Consider the following 13,714-nt stretch of genomic DNA (forward strand, 5'->3'; position numbering starts at 1 on the left):
CCTCCTAAGTACCTCGCTCTTTATGCTAAAGTGTTTTTAGAACCCCTCATATGCGGAATAATCTGTTCGTTTTAAGTTTCAATGCTACTTCTTCCTTTCATTTGAAAAACCGTTTTCATGTTTATTTTTCATTGTTTTCTTATAGTAATGCTAGAAAATCCTGCGCCTTCTTCATTGAATTTTTCTTCCCCCATGACAGATTCCTCCAAAGAAAGATCCTCCAACATAGCCCCCTCTCCTCAGCCCCACCCCCAAACAAAATAAAATCCCCCTGAAAACGTCTGTACACTTCCCAATAACCCTTACTATATGTAAACACTGGTCAAAGTTTGTAACTTGCAGCCCCTCCCCCAGGGATTGTGGGGGAGTATGTCATCCCCAAAGAAATAGTTATTATGGTTTTCGACTATGTTGAACAAAATATCTATCTCAAAATTTTAATCCGTTGACTTTGGGAAAAAAATGAGCGTGGGAGGGGGCCTAGATGCCCTCCAATATTTTTGGTCACTTAAAAAGGGAACTAGAACTTTTCATTTCCGTTAGAATGAGCCCTCTTTCGACATTCTAGGACCACTTGGTCGATACAATGACCCCTTGGAAAAAAAAACAAATAAACACCCACCCGTGATTTGTCTTCTGGCAAAAAATACAAAATTCCACATTTTTGTAGATAGGAGCTTGAAACTTCTAAAGTAGGGTTTTCTGATACGCTGTATCTGATGGTGTCATTTTCGTTAAGATCCTATGACTTTTAGAAGGTGTTTCCCCCTATTTTCCTAAATAAGGCAAATTTTCTCAGGCTTGTAGCTTTTGATGGGTAAGACTAAACTTGATGAAACTTATATATTTAAAATCAGCATTAAAATTCGTTTCTTTTGATGTAGCTACTGATATCAAACTTCAATTTTTTAGAGTTTTGGTTACTATTGAGCCGGGTCGCTCCTTACTACAGTTTGTTACCACGAACTGTTTGATTATCTTTGCTGCTTTATTCTCTTAGCTCGAAAACATGACTTATATGTCATTTATTTTCAGAAAAACGAGAAAAATAAAGCATAGAAAGGCAATACAATTGCATACGGAGCAATAAGAAGTGCAATGATTTATTCCAATTAATGAATATTCTTTGGGAAGCAAACATGAACTTACACCAGGAATTTAATAAAAAATTGTCAGAAAGCAGGGAGCAACAGTAAAAATTGAAAAGAATAGAAACAATTGTATAATAAGGGGATTGTCCGCTCTAAACACCCAATTATTAACGCTGAAGGTTTTTGTTACTCAAGCTTCTCCTTGTGCTATTTAAACTACAATTATGTTTCGGGAGTCGTTCTTACAGAATCGGGACTAAATTCAAACTTCAGAAGAGTTTGGTAGACCGATGTAAGTACATTTCTTTGAAATATGTATTATCCTCAATAAGTTTTCCTTGAACCCGAAGGCCAAGATTTATCATCAATTTGCTATATACACACCCCCACTTTCCTGTATTCACTTAAAGTTTCAACCGAGTCCCTAAAGCTGTTAATTATCTGTTCCGAAAGTATTAGAGATATGTCATTTTAATAGCCCGGATGCACATAGCATCCTTCGATGCTAGTCATCCCTTTCCCTCCTGCAATAAATCATTGTTCACTTCACCCTTTCCCTTTCAAACTCCTTAAAAGTTTCATTTTAGCACCCTAAGCCACTCCTGAAATATTCTATACATGCCATATAAAACATGAAGCTTGAAGTCGGAAAACTTGTGTATTGGGAAGTCAAAAAAAGCGCTACATTGGTAGTTAACTTATCACTCCATGGCTGAAGTCTTGGCGATTTATGGAAGAAATAAACGAATCTCCCTTGGAATAAACAGATAAATAAGTTTAATATTGTAAGTTTACATGAACACCTTTGCACACTCATATTCTATGATTTCCATATGTAGTCCTTCCTTTTTTCATTTGGATTCTAAATATACACTTATTATAAGCTCACTTATAATATACAACATAATATAAGCTCACTTATAATATACAACAATAGCCCATAACCTTACTCTATTGTTGAGATTTCATACTACCCGAGGCAGAAATTAAATTAAAAAAAGGAACTGGTAAATAGTCAAAGTCAAATGGAGGGGTGTGTTTGAGTAAACCTCCATAAAAACTGAAAACTATGTCTTAAAAAAGTTAAAGGTATCCTTGGCCTAGTCTACCTATTTGTGTCAATCCTAAAAATGTGTTGTTTAACTATAGTCTACTCCCTTCCCCATTGATGAATAAATGTGTAACAAATATGATATATTTCCATTTTGTTTTAAAATAGCAAACACCTATGGCCTACATCTGAACATAGGCCTACACATAAGCAACACAGTTGCTCAATACATTCCCATAAATCAGGCAAGACAGCCATTGATATTGTGAAGTTGTAGTGAAGGAATGTACTTTTAAAATAAAGATAGGCTAAGTAATTGTGATATAAGCCTAGAATTAGGGCTAATGAGAAAGCAATGTGTTAGTAATAGGCTACAATTCTTCATGTATAGGCCTAATACAGCCTACAGAAACATTCTAGTTGAAAAATTTTGAAAGTAATTCCACTAAACTTTACTCTCATATCCCTTAATATACAAATATATAACAGTAAATATATATTCCTCATTTATCACTCTTGTTTCACCTTGTATACCTGTAAATTGAATCACTGCTAAAAATTGGTAAATGTTTAGTTTCATTCCAAGTGCTCTAAAGTGTGTATTACAGCATATAGCAATATTCTGATAGTCACATATTGTTTCCTTGTCACAGAGAAGCACATCCATTTCTGGTTAATCCTCCTACTCCATAGGGCAAACTAAAAAGTAGGCTTTCTTGTTGGTAACATTACCTATAAAGTGAAGCATATTAGTCCACAAGCCCTATAGGCAGCAGGGTAAGGTTTATATTCTATATTTATTCGACAAAGATTAACAAAACTAAAAAAAACCCTCAAATAAGGTTTGTTCAGTAAATGTAAATTACAGACCTCATCCTACTGCCCACAGGGCTAATGGACTAATATGCTTTGCTCTATAGGTAATAATACCTATAAGCAAACCCACTTTACACATTTTTAGTTTGTTCCATGGAGGAGGAGGGTCAACCAGAAATGGATTCACTTCTAGAATTAGCATTTCTAAGTCTAAACTTGAACAAAACTAAACATTCACCAAAAGATCAAGAAATAAAGGAATATATAACAAAAATATATTTATTTTATGAAAAAAAATGCTAAAGACTTGTCCTGTCAAAAAGATAATAAACAAAGTATAAAAGATTCTACATGATTGGCAAGTAATTGTTCTTTAGATAAGTTGAAGGCTCAAATTTGATCTGGAGATCATTTTTGGATAGTTCTTATGGAACTTTAGGAGGTTATCTATAGTGACTTCCAGGTCTTTACCACTTGTGCAAATTGGGAGAGGAATTGGGGATGATGTCTGGTTATCATTCATAGTATATTGGTGCTGAGGACTATTGTGACCAAAATGAATGGTGACAATTAGACCTTGTTTTCCTTAATAGTCAAGACCTTCAGAGAGAAGATAAACTGACAAATCTGACTTGGAAACTATCAGAATCATGAAGCCTCACTAACTAAAGAAAACTAGGATAACCCAAAGAAATTTGGGTAATATTTTTTGAGTAAAAGACCTGGTCAGTGATCAATATCTGAACTAACTACTGCTTCAGGACATTTGTTGACATGTCAACAAATCAGTTGGGCTAGATAATTTACATCCATGCCTTCTAAAAGAAGTTGCTGAAACCAATTGTTCACCCTATTTTTCAAAGTTTTCTTCAGTATCAAGGAATTGCAAACAGATTAGAAAACAGCAGCTGTCAAGTATTTGTCCAAAGGAAATTATTGTCCCATAAGTGTCACTTTTGTTCTGGCTAAGATCCTGGAAAAAGGGGTAAATGAGTCTTTCCTAAAACATTTCAAACTTAATGGAATAGTATTACCCAGGCAACATGGGTTTCAGCCTAGAAAGTCAGTAAAACTAATTTTCAGGAGACTCATGATGCAATAACAGACCTGATTGATCAGGGCCTACCTGTACATGTCCTGTTGTTTGATCTGGCAAAAGCATTTGACAAATCCACACCTAAAAATAAACTCATCTTGTGTGGGATCAATGCAACCCTGATAGGTTGGAACTCAGCTTTTCTTACTGATAAAACACAGAGTGTGTGGCTTCTTACTAATGAAGAAGAATCAATACTCTTGAGAGATGTGAAGTCACCAGTGGTATTCTGCAGGGTGTTGTCTTGATACTAACTTTGTTAGATATCTATTCAAATTATATTTTCAACTTGCCAGAAATTGGCTCACTCTGTGCTGACAATTTGAAGCTGTTAGGTGTAGTCCAGTGTAAGTTAGACTACTACAAGCAGATCTTCACTATTAAAACTGGGCAGAAACAGAGCATATGAGTTTCAACATTGACAAATATATAATAATACATTTTTCCATGTCCAACCCAGGTTTTAACTATACTATCATCAATCCTGTGGTAAGTAATACACAAGAGCTTTTGAGTTTGGATGAAAAAAAGGGATCAAGGAATTGTTCTCAGAAGCCAGTATAAATTTCACTAGAACTGCAAGAAGATTGTGTCTCATGCACACTCTGTCCTTGGCCTCTTTAAGGGAGTTATTTCAAGTAGATCTCCCTTTGTTTTTGTGGAGTTGCACAAGGCCTGTGTTTGACTTTGGAATCTGCATATCATCACCAGTGTACAGTGGGGATTAACAGCTTCTGGAAGGAGTGCATACAAGAACTTGTAAGGTTTTAAAAGAAATGAAAGACAAGTCTTATGATGAATATTTGAAGGAGTTGAAGTTATCTACACTGTCAACAAAGAGCTGGTATACTAATGACCTATAAGCTAAATTTATAAGAACCACCCCCTCCTCTTCCTAATTCACTTGTCAACTTCCTAAAATATTGGCACTAACAGAAGAGATATTCAAAGAAGCTGTTCAAGCCATCAGTCGAAACTTGACACCATCAACAGTTTTTTCACCTACCACATAGTCGACCATTGGAAGTCTCTCAGATGCAGTACTCTCAGCATCCAATGATTAAGATTGTGGAAAGATAATAGATGTTGAGTGGATTGGGGTTCCCTGAAAGCACTGGTGGGATGCATCTGATGTATGATCAACCTACTCATTAACTATGGAGCAATTGACAGATCAAGAAGGATCTTAATTCACTCTAAAGTGTGAATTAAGGTAATTGAATCAAGCTATAGTAGTTTCCAGAATTTTTAATGGTTCCTAGTAAAGTTCTTGTTTATGACTTATTGTTGCCAAAAATTCTAAAAACTACCTTAAAATAATCTCTCATAAAATAAAAAGAAAAACCTCCCCAATACATGGTTTAACAGGAAAAAATTAGTTCAACCCTTGTCTAAACTTCTTGGTATCTATTTGGATTGTAGTTTGACTTGCAGAATCAAATCGATTCTACTAAAAAATCTTACATGGAAAGACTAATTCTTTTAAAACATTTAGTTACTACAAATTATGCCAGATCTTCAACAGTACTGCTTGATTTTTATAAGTGATTAATTAAAAAAAATCCCTCAAAATAGGTTTTTCAGAGAAAAGTATAATTCTATTTTGCCAAAACTGAGCAGAAACAAAATAAAATAATCTTTCAAGTGTAAACTACCACAAACCACTATCAATAAATAAATGAAACTCAAAACAAACAGAAATTAGAACAAATAGCCAAGTCAAACTAAAAAATAGCAGAAATTAACGTGAGTAGGGGTGATAACCCCCATGCCTTCTCATGACCAGAACATAATTTGTACTTTATTGAAAAAAAAGCAACAAAAAGCAAATAACTGTGGATTGTCAGTTTGATTGACATATACTGATATTTATTCCTTAAAATTTTGATAATTTTTTATCTGTTAAAGAAAAAAAAGTGAAAACATGTAAATTGTATTTTGTTTTCTGTAAAACACAAATTATTTTCTGGTCTTGAGAAGGTATGGGGGTTATCTGCCCTACTCTTGTTAATTTATGTTTGTTTTGAGTTTCATTTATTTACTGATAGTGGTTCATGGTAGTTTTATGCCTGGAAGATTATATAAGAATCTGTAGTTTGGGTTAATATTGGTATGTCAGAGAAACTTTTTCTAAAATTTTTAATCCTGACCAAAACAGTGTTTTATTTTATAACTCCTAAAGTTGACCTAAAATATGACTTAATATCATTCCCAGAAGATTCTATCTATGCTCTGTCACTTTTTTGAAAGTCCACATGCTCATAGCTTGTTTTGATTTATTTCAACATCTGCCTAACTATTCATCAAAAAATTCCCCTTACTGCTGTTAGCTTATGCAGTTGCATTAGTTATAGCAGCATTAGTAGTAGTATGCACATAACATCTTTGGCTTCTTCAATATCCCCTTCAACACTCACTGGAAGTTTTGGCATAATACCATCAACTATTCCTGAAGCATTTATGATATGTCTGCTTGACAACCCATGAATGCATAGTGTGCTTTAAGTTAGTTCTGTACAGTTTCTGTATATCTCAAAATTTTTGCCTTAATATCTGTAGTTTTAATATAGCAGTAGTAGCAGTAGAATTAATTGTAGTAGTCTAAGCTTTAGTAGTTGCAGTAGTAATAGAAGTAGTAATGATAGTAACAGTAGTAGTAGTATGAGTAAAAACAGTAGTATTAGGATATGAATATTTTCTTTTGGTTATTTCAATATCCCTCAGCAAGCCCTGTTATTTTTGACTTCACACACCAAACTGTTTCTAAGATATTACTGTTACACTATTTTGACAACCTAACTGACAGTTTGTTGTGATTAATTTCACATAACCCCCTCAAAATTCCTTGAAAATTTCACCTTCATACCCTTAGGTATAGTTGCAATAGTAGACATAGTAGTAGCATTGATATTACTATTAAGAGTATTGAATGGCATTAGTACTACTAGCTTTAGTAGCATTAACATTTTGCCTTTTGGTCAGTACAATATTTCTCTCATTCAGTCCTGGAAGTTCCAACTTAATATGATTAACCATTGCTATGACCCCACTGGTATGTTGTTTTGATAAGATATGATTTATTTCAACAAAGTGGCTATCATAAGCCCAAAAGGGCCGAATTTGCACTTTAGTGTCAGTACAAAATTATAAAATTGCAATCAATAAAAAGTCAAACAATAAAAACTTGTAGAGTTAAACAGGGAAAACAAATTTAGCAAGAATTACAAAGTTCTTAATTGTAAAATAAACACTAAAACTATAAGATAAAGTGGAGTTAGAAAAGGGGGGGGTTATTGATTTAAAATTTCAACCATGTGAGGGGTGAATGTTCTTTTATATCTTTCAGTGGATACTTATTGGGGCAATAAGGGGGAATTTTCTTGAAACAGAACGTGGGGGGGGGGGGTTCAGGGAGGTAAATGTTCACTAGGGAAAAGCAAAGTAGTACAAGGGTTATACATGGCATTGTGGACACAATGCAAGGAAATTTGTGCTCTCCTTTCCTTAAGGGTGACTAGATTTTCTCTCCAAAGAAGGGAAATGTAAGGCACTTTACCCTCATTGAAGATAATTCTTAGGCACCTTTTTTGAACTGCCTCTATTCTGTCCAACAATTCGTTGGAGATGCCAAACATGACAAGTGTATTTGAGGCTAGGACATAAAAAAGAGAGAAAAATCCTTGAACAATGCAATTTAGGACATTTAAATTTATGAAGGAGTTTGAGGAAAGAAAACGCAGTATTTGTGCGTTTTAAGAAATCGTTAACGTGGTAATCCCATTTTAAGTCACATGTGATATTAACACCCAGTACTTTCATAGTTTTGAAAGACATTTCAAGGGGGGATAGGACAGGAGAAACAAGGGGGAGTTTTTAGGAAACTAATTGTTAAAACTGTTGACTTTAAAGGATTGACTCTCATATCACTAGCAACAGCTTTATCTGGTATTGATTCCAAGATGACCATATGGTTACTTTTTAGATTTTTGAAACATGTTTCTAAGACAGTTAAATTGTCAACGAATTTTCATCTATCCAGAAAATTGACACCAAGACTGTTTATCATGGTAAGAAATAAAATTGGGCCTAAGTTTGTTCCCTAAGGCACACCATTATAAATTTGGAGGGAATCAGAGTTTACATTCAGGTATTTGACGACTTAAATTCTATCTGAAAGGAAGGACAAAAATATTCTTGTTAAAGAGGGGTCAACTAGGAAGTCATTGGTTAGTTGTTTTTTTTTACTAATGTATTGTGGTTAATTAAATCAAAAGCTTTTTGTAAGTCAACTGCTATAACATTGAGCCAGGTATTGGGGTTTTTATGGCACTTGGTATTAACCAAGTGACATATAGCAATCACAAATTCTGTTGGTCTGTTAATTCAGAAAAATAGAAAAATTAAAGTAAAACAGTTCAAAATAGGGATTATACCTTTTTATTGACAGTGAAATATAAAATTATTTAACTAGATATTTCGAACACATATACAGTGTTCATCATCAGCAGTAAAAGCTGATGATGAACACTGTATATGTGTTCGAAATATCCAGTTAAATAATTTTATATTTCACTGTCAATAAAAAAGGTATAATCCCTATTTTGAACTGTTTTACTTTCGTCATGGAAAGGCAGTGTGGTCTTCAAAGTTATCTAAGAAAAATTAAAGTATTTTTAACTTACGAATGGTTGATCAGATCTTAATGAAATTTGATGTTTGGAAAGATATCGTGTCTCAGAATTGTTATTTTAAATCACGACCGGATCTGGTGACATTGGGGGGGGGGGGGGTTGGGAGGGGAAACCTAAAATCTCGGAAAACACTTAGAGTGAAGGGATTGGGATGAAACTTGGTGAGAAAAATAAACACAAGTTCTAGATACATGATTTACATAATTGGAACGGATCCGCTCTATTGGGGGGGGGGGGGGTAATTCTGAAAAAAAAAAAAAAAATGATGTATTTTTAACTTACGAAGGTGTGATCGGAACTTCATGAAACTTCATATTTAGAAGGACCTCGTGACTCTGATCTCTTAATATAAATCTCAACCGGATCCAGCGTAATTGGGGGGGGGGCAGTTGGGTGAAACCGGAAATCTTAGAAAATACTTAAAGCGGTGAGATCAGGATGAAACTTGATGGGAAGAATAAAAACCAGTCTAAAACACGTGACTGACATAACCAGACCGGTTCTGCTCTCTTTGGTGGAGTTGGGGGTAATTTTGAAGATTGAGGTATCTATAACTTACAAAAGGGTGACCAGATCTTGAAATTTGATATTTAGAAGGATCTTGTGCTTTGAAGCTCTAATTTTAAATTCTGACCAGATCCTGTGTTATTGGGGGGAGTTGGAGAGGGAAACCGGAATTCTTGGAAAACGTGAAAATTGGGGTATTTTTATCTTACGAATAGGTGATCGAATCGTAATGAAATTTGATATTTAGAAGGAATTCATGTCTCAGACCTCGTATTTCAAATCCCGACCAGATCCTTTGACATTGGGGGGGGGGAGTTGGAGGGGGAAATCTCGGAAAGCACTTGGAGTGAGGGAATCGGGATGAAGCTTGGTGGATAGAATAAGCAAATGTCCTTGATACGTGATTGACGGAACCGTATTGGATTCGCTCTTTTTGGGGGAGTTGGGGGGAGGAGTTCAGTCATTTGGCGAGTTTGGTGCTTCTGGACATGCTAGGACGATGAAATTGGTAGGCGTGTCAGGGAGCTGCACAAATTGACTTGATAAAGTCGTTTTCCCAGATTCGGCCATCTGGGGGGCTAAAGGGAGAGGAAAAATTAGAAAAAATTAGGTATTTATAACATACGAGTGGGTGATCTGATCTTAATGAATTTTGATATTTAGAAGGACATCGTGACTCAGAGCTCTTATTCTAAATCCTGACCAGCATTAAGCCTCTTATTTTCCTTTTAAATCAATCTATTGATTCATAGAATTTTGCTAGAGCTCATACCATATGATCTCTTGGCTCTTAGCTCTTCTTGCCTCGTCACAAGTGCCATATGAGCTCTTAGCTCTTGTTTAAGTTTGTTACATATAATGTCCAAAAGGTGAGCAAGATAGTGTCTGATTGAGGTAGAACGCAATTTCTGAATTGCCTTTGGTCAAAATTTGGGATCATTTTTACTTTCAACCAATCAGCTAAAGAGCTTTCATATAACTTGGAAAGAACCGAAGTAAGAGTAATGGGCTGGACACCAGCAAAATCTTCTTTGCTACCCTTCTTTTTTACGGGAGCAATAAAACCTAACTTTCAACAATCAGGGATTTTACCACTAGAGGTCATTTCATTAAAAAGTACGGACAAAGATTCTGAAAGAATGTCTGCAAAGGCTTCAATTAGTACTGTTGGGATGCCTAGTGGATAGATTCTGCGCTTTTTTATATTTTAAATTTTTGCCTCAACATCTGAGGGCAAAATAATAGAGAAATTGGGAGAGTGTAGTTCATAAGCAGTATTAATAGAGAGGGAAGGGAGGCTTTGAGCCATGGAGGAAAGAAATTTACTCAGATCATTGGCTGTAACAAGGGGCTCTTCTTGTAAATGGAAATCAATACTATTTTGTGTTTTCCCACAATATTTTACCTATAGGTCATTCTGAAAAATTAGAAAAATGAGGTATTTTTAACTTACGAACGGGTGATCGGATCTCAATGAAATTTGATATCTAGAAGGATATCTTGTCTCAAAGCTGTTATTTTAAATCCCGACCGGATCTGGTGACATTGGGGGGAGTTTGGGGCTGGGAACCTAAAATCATGGAAAACGCTTAGATTGGAGGGATCGGGATGAAGCTTGTTGGGGAAAATAAGCAGAAGTATTAGATACGTAATTTACATAATTGGAACGGATCCGCTCTATTGGGGTGGGGGGTTAATTCTGAAAAATTGGAAAAAATGACATATTTTTAACTTACGAAGGAGTGATTGGAACATCTTCATGAAACTTCATGTTTAGAAGGACCTCGTAACTCAGATCTCTTATTTTAAATCTCAACCAGATCCAGCTTCATTGGGGGGGGGGGCTGGAAATCTTAGAAAATACTTAAAGCGGAGAGATCAGGGCAAAACTGGATGGGAAGAATAAAAAACTGTCTAAGATACGTGACTGACATAACCGGACCGGATCTGCTCTCTTTTGTGGATTTCGGGGGGGGGATAATTTGGAAAAATGAGGTATTTGTAACTTACGAAAGGGTGACCAGTGTGCTTTAAAGCTGTAATTTTAAATTATGACGAGGTCCTGTGACAGTGGGGGAGTTGGAGGGGAAAACCGGAATTCTTGGAAAACGTGAAAATTTGGGTGTTTTTATCTTTCGAATAGGTGATCGGATCTTAATGAAATTTGATATGTAGAAGGAATTCATGTCTCAGAGCTCTTATTCCAAATCGTGACCAGATCTTTTGACATTGGGGGGAGTTGAAGGGGGAAATATTGTAAAACACTTGGAGTGGAGGAATCGGGATGAAGCTTGGTGGATAGAATAAGCAAATGTCCTTGATACGTGATTGAAATAACCCTACCGGATTCGCTCTCTTTGGGGGAGTTTGGGGGGAGGGGTTCAGTGATTTGGCGAGTTTGGTGCTTCTGGACGTGCTAGGACGATGAAAATTGGTAGGCGTGTCAGTGAGCTGCACAAATTGACTTGATAAAGGCGTTTCCCCAGATTCGACCATCTGGGGGGGGGGGCTAAAGGGAGAGGAAAAATTAGAAAAAATTAGGTATTTATAACTTACGAGTGGGTGATCGGATCTTAATGAATTTTGATATTTAGAAGGACATCGTGACTCAGAGCTCTTATTTTAAATCCTGACCGGCATTAAGCCTCTGATTTTCCTTTTAAATCAATCTATTGATTCTTAAAATTTTGTTAGAGCTCATACCATATGAACCCTTGATTCTTAGCTCTTCTTGGCTCGTCACAAGTGCCATATGAGCTTTTAGCTATTGTTTTTTTTACACTTTTGTACCACTGTTTTGGCTTAGTAGAAAACAACTTGACTTACCATTTGTAATATGCAGAAGCAGATTTACATATTTCTTTTTTTATATGTTTATGCAGTGAGATAGCTTCAGATGTTTCCCATTCTGAAAAAGATTAATTTTAAGCCTAATCAGCTTTTTTGACTGACTAGTATTGTTAGGTGTGTCATTAGAGCATGGTTTTACTTTTTATTCAGGGAAGGATTCTAAGTATTTGGTTTTAATCAGATTTTGGAAGTAAGACATTTTAACATTAATGTCATTACTCCCCTTAAGAGCTAGCCAGTTGTCAATAGTAATCCAAGATCCAAACTCAAAGAGGCCTTCATTGGAAATTGGACGATAAGAGAATTGGGTAACAGAAAATGTATGGTTAAAGTTGGAAAGAGCATTAATAAGCAAAAATGGTAGCTTTTTGCTAAAGGTGGCAAAGGAACAGGTGAGCTATAGAAAGTGTGCATACTACAGACTGAATTTAACTTTAGGTCATTGGCGTCGCCTACTAGGAATATACCAGCGTTTGTGAATTTGCAGAGGACTAAGTCGGCACTACTATGTAGCTGCTGAAAAAAAACCTACTGTCTTTATGCTGCGTTTTGATTCGGGGAATAAAAGTAGCAAAAAAAAAAAAAAATTAAATTAAAAGGGCGAGACAAAACTTTGGGTCTCACACTTACCCAAATGATTTCATCATAATCTGAAAAGTTGGGAGTATGAATTAATTTAGGGAAGAGATAGCTACCTACAAATAATATTGTTCCGCTTTCCTTTTTACCTAGGGGGTGGTCATGAGGATGAGTTTTTATGTAATGGGAGTAGTTATTGATTTTTAAAAGTTCAGGGTGCTGTGCCTGGACCTCTGTTACAGCAATTACATCAATTTTGTGTAATTGGGAGAGGGCCTCTAGTTCGGTCAATTTGCTTTCAGCGTTCATAACAAGGAACTTATGAAAAGTAAAACGGTTACTAAAGCGAGCAGTTGTTTGTTTGCTAATTGTAAAAACCAGAAGGGAGTAAGAGGAGCGTGGGTCTGGGGAAGGAGAGCACTCTTTTTCAACGGGTATATTTTTAGCTTAGCTGTTCTGCGCCCAAAATCTATGGTTTACCCAAAACTCATAAGACTGAAGCCCCCCTCCGTCCCATTGTATCAACTTTTCCGTCACCTGTTTCAAAATTAGGAAAGTAGTTATCTGTGGCATTGCGTCCTCTCTTAGGAACACAAAAATCATATTTAAAAAAATTGACTGATATCACTAATAAATTACGAAATTTTGTATTGGAGGAGAATTCAATTCTCTACAGTTTTGATGTTGTTTCCATGTATTGAAATTGTAATGTAATAAAGTGTGAAGATATATTAAAGAGTAAATTAAAAAAACACTATTTGATACAAGATGTGACCTTGGCTAGTTTAGATACCGAGGTTATTATGAAATTAATTATCCCAGTAAATGAATATTCTTTTTATTTTGGTTTTGGAGGAGAATTTTACAAGCAGGTGTTTGGTTTGCCTATGGGGGCATCCCTAAGTCCTATGTTGGCAAATGTTTTCGTGGATTCCACTGAAACCTCCGCTATACGCAGTTGTAGGCTCTCCCCTTGTTTCTGGGGCTTATATATAGCGGGTTTGAGATGGAAGCTTGAACAAATTTTTACAAA

General features: G+C 35.7%; 1 protein-coding gene across 2 annotated transcripts in view; it reads left to right on the forward strand.

Moving 5' to 3' along the window:
- The first annotated feature begins 1,784 nt into the window (after positions 1-1,784).
- LOC136037117 (disks large 1 tumor suppressor protein-like) overlaps positions 1,785-13,714 on the forward strand; it is a 328,881-nt gene continuing 316,951 nt past the window's right edge. For both annotated transcript variants that reach the window (XM_065719595.1, XM_065719596.1), the window contains exon 1: positions 1,785-1,876. The gene's annotated coding sequence lies outside the window, so the exon portion shown is untranslated. The remainder of the gene's footprint in view (positions 1,877-13,714) is intronic.

The sequence above is a fragment of the Artemia franciscana genome, chromosome 16, assembly GCF_032884065.1.
Source record: "Artemia franciscana chromosome 16, ASM3288406v1, whole genome shotgun sequence".
Classification (NCBI taxonomy): Eukaryota; Metazoa; Arthropoda; class Branchiopoda; order Anostraca; family Artemiidae; genus Artemia; species Artemia franciscana.